Source organism: Pelophylax lessonae (genome assembly GCF_965119305.1).
Source record: "Pelophylax lessonae genome assembly, chromosome: 6".
Taxonomy (NCBI): Eukaryota; Metazoa; Chordata; class Amphibia; order Anura; family Ranidae; genus Pelophylax; species Pelophylax lessonae.
In genome coordinates, this window is record NC_138773.1 from 49,155,034 (window position 1) to 49,170,497 (window position 15,464).

The 15,464-nt window shown below is 45.4% G+C and overlaps 1 protein-coding gene across 6 annotated transcripts in view; it reads left to right on the top strand.

The window, feature by feature from the left end:
- Positions 1-15,464, top strand: part of MPRIP (myosin phosphatase Rho interacting protein) — a 312,245-nt gene that overhangs the window by 34,706 nt on the left and 262,075 nt on the right. The gene's annotated exons all lie outside the window — the stretch shown is intronic.

Sequence of the window (15,464 nt, forward strand, 5' to 3'; positions counted from 1 at the left end):
TTCCTAGAGGTCAAAAAAATTATTCCCCTTTTAAAATGGAAAAACGCGAACGCTAAACGCGGGTCATCGCGTTCGGTCACGCTGGGACGCGTTCGGTCGCGTTTTTACGTTTGAAAGGCCGAGAAACACACGTTCGAACGCAAATAATTGCGTTCTAAAAAAAGTCCCTGAACGCAACTGCCCGCAAACGACCTGGTGTACATGGACAGATAAGATAAAATGTAGATGGGTTCAGGGGCTTCTAAAAAAACGCCCAACTGCTCCTAAACGGCCATTTCCAGCGTCCCGTTTACATGGAGCCTAATGCTCTCCTTGCCTGGCCTGTCAGTTTCGGTGGAAGGCCAGGTCTTGGTAGGTTTGCAGTTGTGGCCTACTCTTTCCTAACTCTGCTTTAAACTTATCCACATCTTTATCCTGACTTGTCTTGTGTGTTCCTTGGCCTTCATGATGCTGTTTGTTCACAAAGGTTCTCTAGCAAATCTCTGAGGGCTTCACAGAACAGCTGTATTTGTACTGAGATTAAATTACACACAGGTGGGCTCTATTTACTAATTAGGTGACTCCTGAAGGCAATTGGTTCCACTGGGTTTTAGTTAGGGAGTAAAGGGGGTTATCGGAGTAAAGGGGGCTGAATACAAATGCATGCCAGACTTTTCAGATATTTGTATATGTCGAAAATTGCTGTTCACAGACGCTCTCCATCCAATCTGACAGAGCTTGAGCTATTTTGAAAAGAAGAATGGGCAAAAAATGTCGCTCTCTAGATGTGAAAAGCTGGTAGAGACATCCCCAAAAAGACTTGCAGCTGTAATTGCAGCGAAAGTTGGTTCTACAAAGTATTGACTCAGGGAGGGCTGAGTACAAATCTACGCCACACGTTTCAAATATTTGTAAAAAATTTTTAAAACCATTTATCATTTTCCTTCCACTTCACAATTATGTGCCACTTTGTGTTGGTCTATCACATAAAATCCCAATAAAATACATTTATGTTTTCTTTTAATATGATAAAATGCAGAAAATTTCAAGGGGTATGAATACTTTTTCAAGGCACTGTATATATAAAAAATATATATATATTTTATAAAAACTGTCTGTTTCGGTTTCAGTTTTCGGCCAAGTGCATCCTGAATTTTCGGTTTCAGTCCAGACTTTTCATTTCGGTGCACCCCTAATAGTAGTAGTTGGTCATATTCAGCTTGACTTGGGACATTTCCTATCCTTTCCAAGCCACTACATTTATATTTAATCCCAAGGAGAAGCTATGAAGCATCTTCAACAGTACAGAACAAGTCCAGTTTACTAGGACTAACTACTACTAGTCCCTTAGTTATGGATCTTCCATGGAAGTGAGACAAACCGATTCCTTCTTTTTTAAGATGACTCTACGCCTACTGTACGCCTACTGTACGCCTACTGTACGCCTACTCTACGCCTACTCTACGCCTACTCTACGCCTACTCTACTCCTACTCTACTCCTACTCCTACTCTACTCCTACTCCTACTCCTACTCCTACTCCTACTCCTACTCCTACTCCTACTCCTACTCCTACTCCTACTCCTACTCCTACTCCTACTCCTACTCCTACTCCTACTCCACTCCACTCCTACTCTACTCTTTCTCACTATTTAAATTGGAAGCTTTTTGGTTCCATAAAGCCCATCTTACCATTAGGGTGTCCAGTCATTCTGTTGGTCAACAGGGTCTACTCAACAGAAGCCATGGTTTCCGTACACTGTACTGATGTTGGCCAACTAGCCTGAGCCAGCTTTATGCAGTTTGGAAACAATGGCAGTATGTATCATATACTAGTGATTCTTTTTATGTACTTTTGGCCATAGGGACACAAATGAATGATTGCATGGCCTTGCCCACTATCCTAAAATTGGAAACGAAACCCTTATTTTTTTGGGATTTATGATGGAAGTGGGACAAGCAAATGCTACTTTTAGAATGCTCAACGTTTTGTACTCTACAAATCAATGGCTGTCACCACTGCTGTTCACATGTGGCTGCTCGTCTGTGGTTTCCTTTACTTTGGTAATGAGTAGCAGAGTTAGTTATTTAATATACTTCTATAAGAAAACTAGGACCTCAATAACCAGTCATGGTGAAAGTGTGTAAATCCGCTTCCGGCGGCCAGCTACTGTACACAGATCTTGGGTTGGTTGTAGTAGTTCAGTTAGTGCTGTGGCTTTAGATTACACTCCCCAGTGTGGACTAGGGCTGCATGATGTTGGGAAAAAATCACATTGCGATATTTTTTCACTAGCGATATATATTGCGATATTTATACCCGCCTCTTCCTGGTTTACATGGTACAGTCGCCTCCCCTCCGTATTTGGTACCTTCTTGGCAGCCTCTTCTGTTTGTCCCTCATGATCGGGCTGTGAAGTCGGTTCTCCCGGAGGGAGGGGGAATCTCTCTGGCTGGGGGCAGACGGAAACGCGGGAAGTGGGGGTAACGCTGTGAGTTGTAGTCCTCTCCACCAGGCAGCTCCTTCGCACCGGAAGCACACTCCCAGTCCCCACAATACACTTCCGCCCCACAGCACAGCGAACCAATCACGTTGTGAGTAGCGGCACAGCGAACCAATCAGGTGTGCAGGCACGCGTGATTGGTTCGCTGTACCGCTGCTCACGGCGCGCTGCTCACCGCTCAGTCAGGAGAACTAGCTGCAGGGCTGCCCTACATCGTATGTTCGGCGATGTGACTATCGCCCACGCTCGCAGCATGATTGTCGATATCACATAGACTATCGTTCAGCCCTAGTGTGGACACTTCCAATTTTTTTTTATTCATATTTTGTTTGCTCTGGAGGTTTGGCGGGTGATGCACGAGTGATGCGCTACCTGACAGTAGTGTATTATAGGTGCTTGTTACATTAATGAAATAATAGGACTGTAAACCCGTAGGTTAGGAATGATCAGCCCTTGCTTTAAGTGGCGTTTACCTTGCTAAATGCTTCACAAATGTTTCAAGCGCAGTTTTATTGCATTAATAAATTTAGCTGTCATCTTCATAATTGCTGCCAGCTTTGCATACATATGTATATGTGTGTTCTGACATAACCTGCTTTGTTAGGTAGGGCTTTACAGTAAAATGAGTTGTCTTTTAACTAGCTGTGGGGCTGGTCATTTTTTGTTGTTGTAGTTATGCTATGAGTTACTTAATGACATCTAACAACCTAGAAATTAGTTGTGAATCATCAAAGATTAATAGGTTTGTAGGCTTCTAAGTACACCGGCATCAATGAGAACGCTGGCTGTCTAGTCACTGAAGACTGGTGACATCACTTGAGAATGCAGATCTTCTATTTACTAGAGACCGGTGACATCACTAAGAATGCAGCCTATCAATTTAATAGAGACTGATGACATCACTACGAATGTAACCTATCCTATTACTAGAAACCGATGATCTCCCTAAGAATGCAGCCTATCAATTCACTAGAGACCAGTGACGTCCATTGAGAATGCATCCTATCCATTTACTAGAGACAGATGATATCAGTAAGAATGCAGCCTATCCATTTCCTAGAGACTGGTGACATCACTAAGAATGTATCCTATCCATTTACTAGAGACTGAGGACATCACTAAGAATGCAGCCTATTCATTTGCTAGAGACTGGTGACCTCACAAAGAATGTAACCTATCCTATTACTAGAGACCGATGACATCCCTATAAATGCAGCCTATCAATTCACTAGAGACCAGTGACGTCCATTGAGAATGAAGCCTATCCATTTCCTAGAGACTGGTGACATCACTAAGAATGCAGCCTATCCATTTCCTAGAGACTTGTGACATCACTAAGAATGCAGCCTATCCATTTCCTAGAGACTGAGGACATCACTAAGAATGTAACCTATCCATTTTCTCAGAGACCAATGACATTACTAAGAATGCAGCCTATCCATTTACTAGGGACCAGTGACACCATTAGGAACGCAGACGGTCCATTTACTGGTGACCAGTGACGTCACTGAGAATACAGCCTATCCATAAAACATAACTGAGAATGCAGCATATATTTTCTGTAAAGACAAGTGACCTCAATGAAAATGCAGTCTATCCATTTTTTAGAAACTGGTGAGATCGCTAAGAATCTAAGCCTAACCACGCACTAAAAACCGATGACATTACCTAGAATGCAGCCTATCCGTTTCCCAGACCAGCCTTTCCCAACCTTCTTACCATTATTAAAATAATAATTATGTCTGAGGAAACAACTGCTAAAAATGATTGTAGCTACAGCTCATGGTACATTAGCCACCCCACACTGATGGTCAACAAGAGAAGGGCTTGTTTGCATTGGTGTTCAGTAGAAAAAGCACCCTGTTATACTAATGGTCTGTGAGAAAAATTTCAGTGGTGGTCAGTGCAGAGTCCTCATTGGGGACAGTGGTAACCATACTCCTTACTTTGGTGGGCAGTGGAAAGGCTCTTCCCCTTACAGTCATTGAACATGATCAATGGTGTCAGTAGTTGCTTAGCTGAGAAATGAGAGAAGAAGCTCCGATGGTTCAATTCAGGTAGTTCTGCTGAGTGGTATTGGTTCCAGAACTAAGAGGGCTCCATCAGGCAGGAGATCAATTCATAAACTCTCAAATAACCCATTGCAACCTCTGGAGGAACCCTGGTTGAGAAATGCTGTACTTGGAGGCTAGTGACGTTACTGAGAATTTGGTCTGTCCACTAGCTATAGTTCTGTGACACCACTGAGAATGCAGCTTTTCCATTTGCTAGAGACCAATGACATCCATGAGAATGCAACCTTATCGGTTTGCTAGAGACCAGTGACCTCCCTGAGAATGCAACCTATTGGTTTGCTAGAGACCAGTGACGCCACTGAAAATGCAGCCTATCAATTTGCTAGAGACCGGTGACATCCCTGAAAATGCAGCCTATCCATTTGCTAGAAACCAGTGACACTACTGAGAATGCAGCCTATCAATTTGCTAGAGACCGGTGACATCCCCGAGAATGCAGCCTATCCATTTGCTAGAGACCATTGACACCACTAAAAATGCAACCTATCCATTTGCTAGAAACCAGTGACACTACTGAGAATGCAGCCTATCCATTTGCTAGAGACCAATGACCTCCCTGAGAATGCAACCTATTGGTTTGCTAGAGACCAGTGACACCACTGAAAATGCAGCCTATTCATTTGCTAGAAACCAGTGACACTACTGAGAATGCAGCCTATCCATTTGCTAGAGACCATTGACATCCCTGAGAATGCAGCCTATCCATTTGCTAGAGACCGGTGACATCACTGAAAATGCAACTTATCGGTTTGCTAGAGACCAGTGACACCACTGAAAATGCAGCCTATCAATTTGCTAGAGACCGGTGACATCCCTGAGAATGCAGCCTATCAATTTGCTAGAGACCGGTGACATCCCTGAAAATGCAGCCTATTCATTTGCTAGAAACCAGTGACACTACTGAGAATGCAGCCTATCAATTTGCAGAGACCGGTGACATCCCAGAGAATGCAGCCTGTCCATTTGCTAGAGACCGGTGACATCCCTGAGAATGCAGCCTATCCATTTGCTAGAGACCAGTGACACCACTGAAAATGCAGCCTATCCATTTGCTAGAGACCGGTGACATCCCTGAGAATGCAGCCTATCCATTTGCTAGAGACCAGTGACACCACTGAAAATGCAGCCTATCCATTTGCTAGAAACCAGTGACACTACTGAGAATGCAGCCTATCCATTTGCTAGAGACCATTGACATCCCTGAGAATGCAACCTATCGGTTTTCTAGAGACCAGTGACACCACTGAAAATGCAGCCTATCAATTTGCATGAGACCGGTGACATCCCTGAAAATGCAGCCTATCAATTTGCTAGAGACCGGTGACATCCCTGAAAATACAACCTATCGGTTTGCTAGAGACCAGTGACACCACTGAAAATTCAGCCTATTCATTTGCTAGAAACCAGTGACACTACTGAGAAGGCAGCCTATCAATTTGCTAGAGACCGGTGACATCCCTGAGAATGCAGCCTATCCATTTGCTAGAGACTGGTGACATCCCTGAGAATGCAGCCTACCCATTTGCTAGAGACTGGTGACATCCCTGAGAATGCAGCCTATCCATTTGCTAGAGACTGGTGACATCACTGAGAATGCAGCCTGTCCATTTGCTAGAGACCGGTGACTTCCCTGAAAATGCAACCTATCGGTTTGCTAGAGACCAGTGACACCACTGAAAATGCAGCCTATCCATTTGCTAGAAACCAGTGACACTACTGAGAATGCAGCCTATCAATTTGCTAGTGACCAGTGACACCACTGAAAATGCAGCCTATCCATTTGCTAGAGACCGGTGACATCCCTGAGAATGCAGCCTATCCATTTGCTAGAGACCAGTGACACCACTGAAAATGCAGCCTATCCATTTGCTAGAGACCGGTGACGTCCCTGAGAATGCAGCCTATCCATTTGCTAGAGACCAGTGACACCACTGAAAATGCAGCCTATCCATTTGCTAGAAACCAGTGACACTACTGAGAATGCAGCCTATCAATTTGCTAGTGACTGGTGACATCACTGAGAATGCAGCCTGTCCATTTGCTAGAGACCGGTGACAGCCCTGAGAATGCAGCCTGTCCATTTGCTAGAGACCGGTGACATCCCTGAGAATGCAGCCTGTCCATTTGCTAGAGACCGGTGACATCCCTGAGAATGCAGCCTGTCCATTTGCTAGAGACCGGTGACATCAATGAGAATGCAGCCTGTCCATTTGCTAGAGTTCGCGGTGACATCCCTGAGAATGCAGCCTATCCATTTGCTAGAGACCGGTGACATCCCTGAGAATGCAGCCTGTCCATTTGCTAGAGACTGGTGACATCCCTGAGGATGCAGCCTATCCATTTGCTAGAGACTGGTGACATCCCTGAGAATGCAGCCTGTCCATTTGCTAGAGACCGGTGACGTCCCTGAGAATGCAGCCTATCCATTTGCTAGAGACCGGTGACATCCCTGAGAATGCAGCCTGTCCATTTGCTAGAGACTGGTGACATCCCTGAGGATGCAGCCTATCCATTTGCTAGAGACTGGTGACATCCCTGAGAATGCAGCCTGTCCATTTGCTAGAGACCGGTGACATCCCTGAGAATGCAGCCTGTCCATTTGCTAGAGACCGGTGACGTCCCTGAGAATGCAGCCTGTCCATTTGCTAGAGTTAGCGGTGACATCCCTGAGAATGCAGCCTATCCATGTGCTAGAGACTGGTGACATCACTGAGAATGCAGCCTGTCCATTTGCTAGAGACCAGTGACATCACTGAAGGTGGAGCCTTGCTGACATCAGTGAGAATTAAGCCTACCCCTTTAGGAAACTGATGACATTACTACGCGTTGCCAAATTAGTGCAATCAGTGGGTCTTGTCATTGGATTTGTTAAATGTTATGGTGTTTGCCTGTTCCGTATCTTGGATTCTGCATTTTTTTTTTTAAATAGAACTACCATGCTTTCTTTACATTTTTCTTAAATGGTTTTTGAGATCCCCTGGCCTCTCCTACATACCACAGAAGCAGTGTTGTCAGTGATACAGGCACTGCCTGGAGAGGTCCTACTGTAAATGAATACAGGTAAGGGAGGCCACTACAAAGGGAGCCCAAATGCCTTCGAGGGTTCTGCTTATCTAGGCCACATTCTAAAACCTTGTGAGTGAATTCCTGTCTTGTGCAATGTCAAGTTTTCTTAGCCCATTTCCTTCTCTAATCCTGCTTTCTGTAACCATTCTTGTAAACACAAGCCCTACCACTATGTAATGTGGGGAAAAGTGAAATGCACACTTCAACAGTGGCATTTTGTAATAACAGGCACTTTTCTCCTAGTGTCAGAGCACGTCTGGTCACCGGAAGGACACGTTTACAAAAAAAAAGCAAAACCATTCCGACGCCAAGGGTGTTGAGGCATAAAAACTTTGAAGGCTGTTAGGTTTGAACCTTGAACGCAAGTGGTGTTTAATATTTTTTTTTTTTTTTATCATGGCCTGTCTTTTTAAGGTTGGCAAAATATTTTTTTTTTGCACCCCTAAAGGGAATCTTGTCATATTGGCTATTTTGGTAATTCGTTTTTTTAGACCTGTGCACTGCATCCTGGGAGAAGGTCACTAATGGCACTTTTCCACTGCAAGTACCGGCTTGTACCGGCTCGGCTCTACTCGGCCCTGCTAGGCTCGGTTTGCTTTTCCACTGCTGGTACCGCATGGTATAGTGTCGGAACGGTTCGGTACGGTACGGTATAGGTTTGCTTTTCCACTAAAGTAGTACTAAAGTTAAGTGGGAGGGATAACAACAGGTTGGGTGGGATTCTCTGACCAATCAGTGGCTAGTAGTGACTGCATGCAAAGGTTTGTGGGATATGGTACCAGTTTGGTACCTGTTGGAACCACAATCGAGTAGGTACTGTTTTTTCAGAGCCGTACCGTACCTTTCGGTTCCATGCAGTGGAAAAGCAAACCTATACCGTACCATACCGAACCGTTCCGACCCTATACCATGCGGTACCAGCAGTGGAAAAGCACAAAAGCGTGCCGAACCGGTACGGTTCCATGCAGTGGAAAAGCGCCAATATTTGCCCATACCTAGGAGCACCAGGTAATTCCATAGGCTTTGATGTGAGAACAAAGAGGAGAAGTGGAATACAAAGGTTCCTAAAGGTGTTTAAAAGAAATAAAGAGAACCTCGGGTGTCCTCCTAACTCATTTCTAGCCAAACTTGAGCTCTTTTTTTTTAACTCCAGTGAGTTGCAGACCAAGACATTCCCATAGTTCACCTCTTTGTTTATGTAAGCTGCAGGGTGAAAATTACCCTAAGCCCCCATTCACACTAGCGCGACTTGTCAGGCAACTTGGTCGCCTGCAAATTTGCGGTGGGTCGCTCGCCATTGATTAGCACAGGACCCGTTCTAATAGGAGCGACACAAGTCGCTCCGACTTAGAAAAAGGGTCCTGTACTACTTTGGGGCGACCAGGAGGCTACTTGCATTGACTTCAATGATATGAAGTCCGTGCAAGTCGCGCCGAGGTCGTGGTGCAGATTGTGCACCACGACTTCACAGGTCGCCCTACCAAGCCGTGTCGCCCCCTGTCTGTAAAAAAACAAGAGTGTGAGTTCGGCTGAAGAGTTTGGAGGACGCCCAAGCTCAACTCTAAAAACAATGAAGCAAAAGGATCCATCCAAGAGGCATGGGGCCTTCAAAATCTATTTACGTAGAGGAGCGAAGGGGAAACAATCATTCAGAGAGCTCATTGGCTCTCTCATGTAGACAGGACTACCCTCTGATGGGTACTCTAAAAGTCACTTAAAGCGTAAACCAACAGAAGGAGTGCCAGAACAATTAAACAAGGAACACATTTCAAGCGATAACCCCCCCGCCCCCTCCCATGAGGGCTTAAGATCTAATAAGGACTTAATCTGGACTCAAGAAGGGACTTTGCTATATTAATCTGCTTAGGTAAAATCTCCAACAGTTGAACCTGTGATTTTGGCAGTGGTAGCAGTAACCTCTAATCCATTATTGCCAACAATGGTGGCACAATAGATTACTGATCACTGCTGCTACTACCAGTAGTGCAGGTTCAACTATTGGATGCTTTACCCCAGTAGATTAATATAGCAAAGTTAATTCCTATTGGCTCTTAACGGATTAAAAATAGTCAATGTTGGTTGAGAGAGTGAAGTTGGTTGGCTAGGAATATGAGAGCTGCCATTTGATCTTGGTCATCCAGTAGTTTCTTCTGTTGGTTAGGAATATGGGAGCCCGCCATTGAACTTGGTCATTCAGTAGCTTCTTCTGGCGGTTGGCTAGGAATATGGTAGCTGCCATTGACCTTGGTCATCCAGTAGCTTCTTCTGGTGGTTGGCTAGGAATATGGGAGCTTCCGTTGGTCTTGCTATTGATCTTAGTCATTCAGTAGCTTCTTCTGTTTGTTGGCTAGGAATATGGTCGCTGCCATTGATCTTGATCATCCAGTAGTTTCTTCTGTTGGTTAGGAATATGGGAGCCCCCCCATTGACCTTGGTCATTCAGTAGCTTCTTCTGTTGGTTGGCTAGGAATATGGTAGCTGCCATTGACCTTGGTCATCCAGTAGCTTCTTCTGGTGGTTGGCTAGGAATATGGGAGCTTCCGTTGGTCTTGCTATTGATCTTAGTCATTCAGTAGCTTCTTCTGTTAGTTGGCTAGGAATATGGTCGCTGCCATTGATCTTGATCATCCAGTAGTTTCTTCTGTTGGTTAGGAATATGGGAGCCCCCCCATTGACCTTGGTCATTCAGTAGCTTCTTCTGTTGGTTGGCTAGGAATATGGTAGCTGCCATTGACCTTGGTCATCCAGTAGCTTCTTCTGGTGGTTGGCCAGGAATATGGGAGCTTCCGTTGGTCTTGCTATTGATCTTAGTCATTCAGTAGCTTCTTCTGTTAGTTGGCTAGGAATATGGTAGCTGCCATTGATCTTGATCATCCAGTAGTTTCTTCTGTTGGTTAGGAATATGGGAGCCCGCCATTGAACTTGGTCATTCAGTAGCTTCTTCTGTTGGTTGGCTAGGAATATGTTAGCTGCCATTGATCTTGGTCATCCAGTAGCTTCTTCTGGTGGTTGGCTAGGAATATGGGAGCTTCCGTTGATCTTGCTATTGATCTTGGTCATCCAGTAGTTTCTTCTGTTGGTTATCTAAGAATATGGGAGCTGTCTTGTGTTTTTTTTTTTTTAAGGTGCTCTCTCCTGGGCTATTGTCCTTTTTTTCTAAACTACTTTAGGAGTCCCTTACCGAGAACTAGCCTATGTATTTTGTCGAAGCACCTGATTTAAACATGCTTGATCCAGGAAATTGTCTAGCTCATTAGTGAAGGAAGATAAAGCATGGGGACAACAGCCTTTCAAAATTAGTTTGGCAATGGTTGCTCTTGCATTATTATGGCAACTTGTCTTTTTTAAGAGATTACGGTCTTGCACACAGAGCTGCTACTTTAAGGGCTGATGACATTTTTTCAAATTCGCTTCTGTGTTTTTGTGTGAACAGATTGAACAGATCCGAAGTGCTTATGTGTAAGTGGCCGACGCACGCAACTGTAAAATGTTTTTGGAGAAATGCTTGCATTAATTATAAATGTATTTATTTGACTTGGCTAAGCTGGAACCGCTCAGGATCCTTCTTTGCGGAGTGGGGATAGAACAGGCGAACAGTTATGAATTGCCGCTGCTGTCAAACCACGCAGTTCTCTCCGCGCAAGCTGCTTCATAAGATGTTTAACAATGGTCTTTCCAGCAGACTCCGCACCGTGTCAGGACCTGTAGAAGTAAACTGTTTATATTTCGGCCTCCCATCGCAGGGCCCTTATATAGTCATGGCTTGCCGAGCAAAACACTGCATGACTGATGTATGGGAGAAGCCCCGTGTGCGGATTAATGTATGTGCTTGTACCTCGAAGGGTGGAGATACATATATTCATTCTGGGTCAATCTCTTAGAAAATATTAAAGCAACCCTCAGCCTGGGTACCAGCATTTTCAAAAGGACGTCAGCTTTTATACGCTGTATTGGGACACCTGCCTTAGCACGCACATGAATCTAATGGCATCCCAGTCTTAGTCCATAGAGTTTAATACTGAGTTGGCCCACCCTTTGCAGCTATAACAGCTTTAACTCTTCTGGGAAGGCTGCCCACAAGGTTTAGGAGTGTGTCTATGGGAATGTTTGACCGTTCTTCTAGAAGCACATTTGTGAGGTCAGGCACTGATGTGCGCTCAAATTCATCCCAGAGGTGTTCTATCGGGTTGAGGTCAGGACTCTGTGCAGGCCAGTCAAGTTTCTCCACCCCAAACTCACTCATCAATGTCTTTATGGACCTTACTCTGTGCACTGGCCCAAAATATTTTGTTGGAGGGGGGATTATGGTGTGGGGTTGTTTTTTAGGGGTTGGGTTTGACCCCCTTAGTTCCAGCCAAGGGAACTTTTAAAGCGGTTGTAAACCCAATAACAAAAAAAAAATAAAAAAAAAAAACCTGCAAGACAAAGGCATAATGAGCTAGTATGCATCGCATACTAGCCCATTATGTTTAACTTACCTTAAAACGAAGCCCCGACACGGACCCTCGGACATCGATGCGGGCGCTGCCATGATCCCTCGTCGTCTCTTCCGGGTTCGGCGGCTCCGGCGCGCTGATTGGCCCGGAAGAGACGGCTCCAGCGCGCTGATTGGCCGGAGCCGCGATGACGTCACTCCCGCGCATGCGCGCGGGAGTGATTTTTCCGGCAAGCTCCCGGCAAGTTAATTGAAGTTCCCCCCGGACCTTCAGAGCGCATGCGCCGCTCGCGCGAGCGGCTGCATGCACTGTAAATATCTCCTAAACCGTGCCGGTTTAGGAGATATTATTTGTACCTACAGGTAAGCCTTATTATAGGCTTACCTGTAGGTAAAAGTGTCAAAAAGCGGGATACAACCGCTTTAAGGCGTCGGCATACCAAGACATTTTGGACAATTTCCTGCTCCTAACTTTGTTGGAACAGTTTGGGGATGGCCCCTTCCTGTTCCAACATGACTGCGCACCAGTGTATAAACAAGGTCCACAAAGACATGGTTTAGAGAGTTTGGGGTAGAGGAAACTATTCCTGACTTTAACCCGATAGAACACCTTTGGGATGAATTCGAGCGGAGACTGCGAGCCAGGCCTTCTCGTCCACATCACTGCCTGACCTCACAAATGTGCTTCTGGAAGAATGGTCCAACATTCCCATAGACACACTCCTAAACCTTGTGGACAGCCTTCCCAGAAGAGTTAAAGCTGTTATAGCTGCAAAGGGAGGGCCAACTCAATATTGAATCCTACGGACTAAGACTGGGATGCCATTAACGTTTACGTGTGTAACGGCAGGCGTCCCAATACTTTTGACAATATAGTGTACCTGCGTCAGTACAGGCTTTTCGTAATTCGTGATGTGCTGCATATTAAATGCACAAATGACAGCGAAGGGTATAAGCATGGTTTTGATACCTCGATCGCCTGTCTCCTGCATATCTCCTTGTCTGTGCCCATCCTAACACCCCATCCAGGGCTCTGAAATCGCTCTGCCCTCTTGGTTCTTGTTGGCTCCCGGTCGGTCGCAGGACTCTGCTGCTGTTTAGGATCACCATGGCAGATCTTCCTATAAAGTGTAAACTATAACTCCAGGACTTCCCGCTGGCCTTTCTCTGCTTGTCACCAGCTGGCCCTTGTTAAGGTGCTTCTGTCACCTCTGATCCAGCACAGGCACCACCAGCTAAACACTGAGCAGAGCAGGCAGTGCTGTGTATACACAGGTGACATCTGCCAGCTCCCAGGCTGCTTCAGTCTTATGTTATTACTGTTTAACAAGAGAGCTGTCATTTCATGGAACTAATCTGTATCCATTGCCATGATCAAACTCTTAGAGTAATGGATCAACCACTATACAGTAGGCAAACATTAAAGTGACTGTGTATTTATCGAATGCATTATTACATTTTTATTTATGCAAGCAGTGTAAATTCTTGAATCCAAATTTGTATCAGCCTCCCTTAGTCCTTTTACAACAGAGCTCAGACTGGTAGGCATAAGTGCACATGTGCTTATATGCAACAAGGAATATACTGATAGGAGGAGAGAGCAGAGAAATGGAGAGATCAGTGCTACTTCTCCTTTCCCTGCCCTAAGATAGGTTGGGGGTGGGACAAGACCTAAAAGTATTGTTTTAACTGCAGCAGAGGAAAGTAAGGTCTGCTGCCGCTCCTGACAGAACTGTGCTGTTCCATAGATGGGGGGGGTAAAAAAAACTCTTATCTATCCATAGATATAGATGGATGGATAGATATAAATATATACATAGATATATTTGGGATCGACCGATTATCAGCAAAGCCGATATATCGGATTTGGCCCCTGAGGTTACTGCTATTTCGGGAAAGTGCTTGCACCGGAGTGATGCCTGCAGCTAGAGGTATCACCCCCAGGTACCGGCGTCCATAGCCGACGGTCGGCTGTCTTGTAATGACAACCGATGCGGCTGAGAAGTTGCTCGGCTGTCATTACAAGGAGCGGGACGGGACGTCCCTCCCGCCGCCTTCCGCGGCTCGCCTGGGTCTTCCGTCCCACCAGGAGACCCGGGCAACCAGCCTGCATGGGCGCCTAAGACCCAGTCAAAGCCACATTCGGCTCTGATCAGGTCTCCATGTAAAAACCCGGAAGTGATCTCAGGACATCCCTTCCGGGTACTCGGGGCCAGATTCAAAAAATTACAGCATTCAAAACAGCCAAACTTGGCGTTTTGAATACTTTTAAGTGCAGAGGAGGGGTTTGGGGTCTTTTAGACCCCCAGATCCCTCCACAAGAGTACCTGTAAAAATAAAAAAAATGTTTTAAATGTACGAAAATATCAGCCCATATTAGCTGTTATCGATATGCATTGACCAAAATATTGGTATCGGCAATGAAAAACTGATATCGGTCGATCATACATAAATAAATAAACATAGTTTATTATTTTATATATCTATATCCAAAAGTATTGGGACACACACATGAACTTTAGTAACATCCCAGTCTTAGTCCGTAGGGTTCAATATTGGGTTGGCCCACCCTTTGCAGCTATAACAGCTTCAACTCTTCTGGGAAGGCTGTCCACAAGGATTAGGAGTGTGTCTATGGGAATGTTTGACCATTCTTCCAGAAGCGCATTTCTGAGGTCAGGCACTGATGTTGAACGAGAAGGCCTGGCTCACAGTCTCCGCTCTAATTCATCCCAAAGGTGTTCTATTGGGTTGAGGTCAGGACTCTGTGCACACCAGTCAAGTTCCTCCAGTCAAGTTCCTCCACACCAAACTCGCTCATCCATGTCTTTATGGACCTTGCTTTGTGCACTGGTATGCAGTCATGTTGGAACAGGAGGGGGCCATCCCCAAATTGTTCCCACAAAGTTGGGAGCATGAAATTGTCCAAAAGGTCTTGGTATGCTGACACCTTAAGAGTTCCCTTCACTGGAACTAAGGGGCCAAACCCAACCCCTGAAAAACAACCCCACATCCTAATCCCCCCCCCCCCCCAACAAAATATTTTGGGCCAGCGCACAAAGCAAGGTCCATAAAGACATGGATGAGAGAGTTTTGGCTGGAGGAACTTGACCGGTCTGCACAGAGTCCTGAGCTCAACCCGATGTAACACCTTTGGGATGAATTTGAGTGTAGACTGCAAGCCAGCCCTTCTCATCCAATATCAGGGCCTGACCTCACAAATGCTCTTCTGGAAGAATGGTGAAACATTCCCATAGACACACTCCTAAACCTTGTGGACAGCCTTCCCAGAAGAGTTGAAGCTGTTATAGCTGCAAAGGGTGGGCCAACTCAATATTGAACCCTACGGACTATAGTGTGTGGATATAGATGGATGGATGAAATTATCTATCGATCTATCTATCGA